Raw genomic sequence first — 6000 nt, 5'->3', positions numbered from 1 at the left:
GTTCCTCCAATAACGAGTTGTGGTAACTCACAAATGGCACGTGGCCAGGGCCCTTTACGGCACAACCATTGCTCCTTCTTTTCTTGGTCGTCTTGGCATCAAGGACCCAAAACCTAAAAAATTATTTTTAAAGAGATTTTATTTTTCAGAGCACTTTTAGGTCCACAGCAAAAATGAGCAGAAAGTATAGTGTTCCCATAATACCCCTGTCACCATACACATAGTATTACTCACTAGCAATATTCCATATCACTGTAGAACATTTATTACAATCAATGAACCCACACTTATACATCATTGTCACCCAAAGTTCATAGTTTACATTAAGGTTCACTCTTGCTGTTGTATATTCTATGGGTTTTGACAAACGTATAAGACATGTATCCATCACCGTAGTATCATGCAAGAGTATTGTCACTGCTCTAAAAATCCTCTGTGCTCCACCTATCTCTTAGAAACTGCTGATCTTTATGCTGCCTTCATAGTTTGACTTTTCTGGAGGTCATACATTTGGAATCATACAGCAGCCTTTAGAGATTGGCTTTTTCTACATAGTGATATGCATTTAAGTTTCCTCCATGTCTTTTCATGGCTGGAGAGCTCATTTCTTTGTAGTGCTGAATAATATTTCATTGAATGCACCACAGATTATCCATTTACCTACCTGGTTGTTTCGAAGTTTGGGCAACTATGAGTAAAGCTGCTAGAAACAGCTATGAGCAGTTTTTAGGTGAATATAGTTTTCAGTTCTTTTGGATATATACCAGGGAGGGCAATTGCTGGATCATATGGTAAGACTATGTTTAGTTTTGTAAGAAACTGCCACTGTCTTCCAAAGTGGCTCTACCATTTTGTATTATCATCAGCAATGAATCAGAGTTCCAGCTGCTCCATACCCTCCCTAGCATTTGGTGGTGGTGTTAGTGTTCTTCATTTTGGCCATTCTGATAGGTGTGAAAGAGAACTTCAAACTTGCACCCCTGTGCCCCAGCTACAGATGGATAGTGGTATCCAATTGTTTTAATTTGCATTTCCCTGATGACATATGTTGTTGAACATCTTTTCATAGGCTTATTTGCCATCCTACATCTTCTTTGGTGAGGTGTTTGTGAATTGGGTTGTTTCTTTTCTTTTTCTTTTTTTTTACTTTTTTTTTTTTAAAAGTCTTATTTATTTAAGTAATCTTTATACCCAACATGGGGCTCAAACTCACAACCCTGAGATCAAGAGTTGGATGCTCTACCAAATGAGCCAGCCAGATGCCCCTTGACTTTTTCTTCTTTTTTAAGTAAGTCCTACACCCAACTTAGGACTTGAACTCAGGATCCTGAGATTAAGGGTCACATGCTCTACTGATTGAGCCAGTCGGGTGCCCCTCCTTTTTGTTCACTTTAAAAGTCTTCATATATTTTGGATAATAGTCCTTTATTAGGTGTGTCTTTTACAAATATTTTCTCCCAGCCTGTGGCTTCTCATTCTCTTGATCTCTCACACCTTTTTTAATCGACATTTCTAAAATTTTTCATCAAAAGCTTAAGTGGTTGTAATAGAAATAATTTGCTGTAATTTATAAATATTGACATCTGACAATAATACTTTACTCCTTTAAAGATAGTCAATGAAGTTAGGCATTTTAAAAACACCTGAAGCTGCTTTGGAAGTGAGAAATGCTCTCATTATTTTTTCTCCTTGATCTAGTATTTTCATTCCACTTCCCTCATAAAATTTTATCCTAACATTTTTATGTTCACACATCTTTTATTGGTCAAATGATTATATTGCTCTGTAAATAGAACCACATGTTTAAAAAAAATTTTAAACTTCCTAGGAGTATAAGGCTCTAAATTTTAAAACTTATTTTCTTCTATATGACTGTTTTAACAGTTACTTTAGTACATAACTGATCAAAATAGCAGAGATATATTATAAAAATTGTTTTAAAAACAAAAGGCAACATTTTGTTGGAAATATATCTTTTAATGAGATGATATATAGATATACACATTTTTTTTTTAAAGATTTGGCAGTGGGGGCGGGGGCACACCTGGGTGGCTCAGTTGGTTAAGCATCTGCCTTCAGCTCAGGTCATGATCTCAGGGTCCTGGGATCGAGTCCCACATATGGCTCCCGGCTCAGCAGGGAGTTGGATTCTCCCTCTCCCTTAGCCCCTCCCCCTCCACTTGTGCTCTGTCTCTCGCTCTCTGTCAAATAAATACATAAAATCTAGAAAAAATTTTAAAAGAAGTGGGATTCTGGAAAGCGAATCCCTTAAAACAATCTGAATATCCATACATCCAGGCAGACCTCACAAAACCATATGAATTGTATACTTCAGGAATTTTTAGAGGATAATATATCAAAATATATCAAAATGTTCCATTTTCACAGTACACTGGCTTGAGAACCTTTTCTCAACTTGACAGGTCTGCTGAAAAAACAAAATTCAACTGAGTAAATTTAATTTAATTAATTTATTTCCTTATTTATTTTTGAGGGGAGTGGAAGGAGGAGGGGGAGAAAAAGAATCTGAAGCAGGGTCCACGCCCTGCGTGGGGCTCAATCTCACAACCCTGAGATCAGGACTTGAGCCAAACCAAGAGTTGGGCTAAGCCACACAAGCACCCCCAACTGAGTAAATTTAAAGATTTAATTAGCTTTTTTCCAAGGATCCATAAGTGGGACAGTAGCCCATCTAGCAAATTGAAAGGAGGTCCTAGGAGCTGTACAAAATAGAAGGCTTTCATAGGCAGATAGAGGGTGCGAAAAGAAAGTTAAAAGATTTGATTCTTTCAAGCAGAGGTCTTATCAGGGCAGGGGTCTTATCAGGCTGATAAGCTCACAAGTGCTGATCAGGAAATTCCAGACTGATTGGTTTAAAATACTACTCCTAGACAGACTCTTAACTATAGAGAACAAACTGAGGTGGAGGGGAGGTGGGGCGGGGGGGCTAAATGGGTGATGGAGATTAAGGAGGGTGCTTGTGATGAGCACTGTTAGATTAAGTGATGAATCACTAAATTCTATACCTGAAAATAATATTACACTATATGTTAACTAACTAGAATTTAAATAAAAAATTGAAACAATTAATTAGTTAGTTAATTAAAATTCCGCTCCTAAAAGAGGCTGAAATGCATTAGCTATTAAATCTTGGTGAGGCTTAGCACAAGTGACTCCATTTTGGGCCTGTTATTTCCAACAGGTCCTTGCTCATTTTTTTTTTTTTCTTGCTTCCTCAGAATCTGGGTATGAACCTGGCTGAATCCATGTGACTCCTTCCCTATCTCACTCCATTCTTTAATCGGGGTGCCTGGTTGGCTTAGTTGGTAGAGCACAGGACTCTTAATCTCAGGGTTGTGAGTTCAAGCTCCATGATAGGCCATGGAACCTACCTAAAAACAAAACAAAAAACACATTCTTTTTGCTTTGGGTCTTACAGCTAACTGCTTGATTTTCTCTATGTTCCCCTTCAAATTCCAGTAAGAATCTGGAAACCCCAGCTCACCTCATTCAGAAGGACCCATATCACAGGTCACTGGTTAGCATGTGGATCATCAGTAGTATCTCTGGCCAGACAGCCAAGGTCACTTGGTATAAATCATGGCCGCATGCAGCTGTCCTGTCAACAGCACTAGGAGTGAGACAATTACACTTAGAAGGGGCAATAGGTATGCAAAAGCCCCATACAGAGAAGGGGCTGTTATTCAGTTATTCTCTCATATGATTTTCAAAGGTTTGAGATATAACCTCTGAAATATTCCTTATTTCTTGTTAACAGCTTAAAATAAATCTGGTATCAAGTTTATGACCCATCTGCTGAGTAGATCAATCCCATCTGTAATCCTGGCCATGCCACACAGTTGGCAGCCACACAGAAATGTCTCTGGCAAAACACTGTATCAGAATTTAGATTCCTAATGGGAAGTAAAAACTTAACAGATTTAGAAAATAAGACTGCAATAACATTTTTTAAAATATTTTATTTATTTATTCGACAGAGATAGAGACAGCCAGCGAGAGAGCGAACACAAGCAGGGGGAGTGGGAGAGGAAGAAGCAGGCTCATAGCGGAGGAGCCTGATGTGGGGTTCGATCCCACAACGCTGGGATCACGCCCTGAGCCGAAGGCAGGCGCTTAACCGCTGTGCCACCCAGGCGCCCCTGCAATAACATTTTAAAGGTGAATTTAGAACTTAATAAAAATGTTAAATGCTATTTAGAAAACAATAAAGGAAAACATTTAAGGTCACAGTATATGTTAAGTCCTGTTCTAAGTATTAACTCATATCCTAAATTTGACTCACATAAAATCTGATGACGTAGGTAATAACATCCTCCATTTTAACAGATGAGATAATGAAAGCAGAGAAAAGTGAAATAACTTGTCCAAATTAAAATAATGGAGACAGAATTTAAACCCAGGGGGTGCCTGGGTGGCTCAGTCAGTTAAGTATCTGCCTTCTGTTCAGGTCGTGATACCAGGGTCCTAGGATTGAACCCTATATTGGGCTCTCTGCTCAGCAGGGAGCTTGCTTCTCCTTTTCCCTCTGCCTGCTGCTCCCCCTTCTCACTCTTTCTCTGCCAAATAAATAAATAAAATATTTTAAAAGGTTTTTTTTAATTAAAAAATGTATCAAGAGAAGAAAGTTTGTGTTTATATAGAGAACATGAGAAGAAATAAAACATTCTGTAGAGAACTCTGGAAGATGGTGGGAATAAGGGACTCACTATTTGTAATTGGTGTCTGAAGTTAGGGCGGTCCTGTAGGACTGAGCCCTTAACTATGCAGTCTGTGCTGAGTAGTTAGTATCAAAATCTAATTAAATTATAGAACACACAGCTGGTGTCTAGAGTTTGAAAATTGGTTGGTGTATGTGTTGGGGCAGAAGGGGGGGAACCCACACATTTGGTGTCAAAAGTGAGTAGAGAAACAGTTTTCTAACTATTTACTTAGTACCTACTATGTGTCCATCCTTATGCCTAATGCTGGGAATGATTCCCTGAAAGGCACAGACCCTCCCTCTGCTGGCTGAAGATGACAAATGAGCAGATAATTACAGTATATTCAGAATTAGTATTCAGCCAGTATACATTTGTATGGCTGTACCAATTTTTCGTATCACCCTTGAAAAAAAATTTAAGTAGTGCAATATTGACAAAGAGATCCCCGTATACATCATTTGTTCTTTCATGCGTCAGAGCTTTTGCACAGGCTAGCCTTAACTAGAATATCCTTTCCCTTTTATTTGCCTAGTTGATTCCTAATAATTTTTTAAGTAATCTCGATACCCAACAGGGGGCCAAACTCACAACCCCAAGATCAAGAGCCACATGCTCTATGGACTGAGCCAGCCAGGTACCCCTAATAATTTTTAAATCTCGACTCATACCTCTTCTGATTCAGTACTTGGAAATCATAACCAACAAACACCCTTGATTATTCACATCAGCAACATTCCTGAATGTGCATACATTGTATCAGATTTTTAGTTCTTAGGTACTTAAGTCAATGGCTTCTTATGTTACTCTAGATTTGTAGTTGTTCTAAATAGTAAAATGTTCAAAACACCAGAACATTTGTTTTAGTTACACATGGCAGTTATTTTAACTCTTTACTCATGAATAATACATTTAAAAAAAAGATTTTATTTATTTGAGAGAGAGAGAGCATACACGCAGGGGGAGGAGGAGGGAGAGGGACAAGCCGACTCTGATCGCAGAGCCTGAGGCAGGGCTCCATCCCACCACCAGAAATCATGACCTGAGCCAAAAATCAAAAGTCAGATGCTTAACTGACTGAGTTGATAGCAGCTATATTTATAATAGCCCAAAATTAGATACCCAAATGGCCATCAACAAATGATTGAACAAATTGTAGGAAATCCCACAGTGGCATACTACTCAGTAATAAAAAAAGAAAAGAAAAGAAAAAAGAAAAGAAACAAAAGCCATAACCTGTTGATGTAAGCAAATAAGGATAAATCTCAAGCTTATGCTGAGC

The sequence above is a fragment of the Ursus maritimus genome, unplaced genomic scaffold, assembly GCF_017311325.1.
Source record: "Ursus maritimus isolate PB19 unplaced genomic scaffold, ASM1731132v1 scaffold_12, whole genome shotgun sequence".
Lineage (NCBI taxonomy): Eukaryota > Metazoa > Chordata > Mammalia > Carnivora > Ursidae > Ursus > Ursus maritimus.
This window is presented reverse-complemented; position numbering follows the sequence as displayed.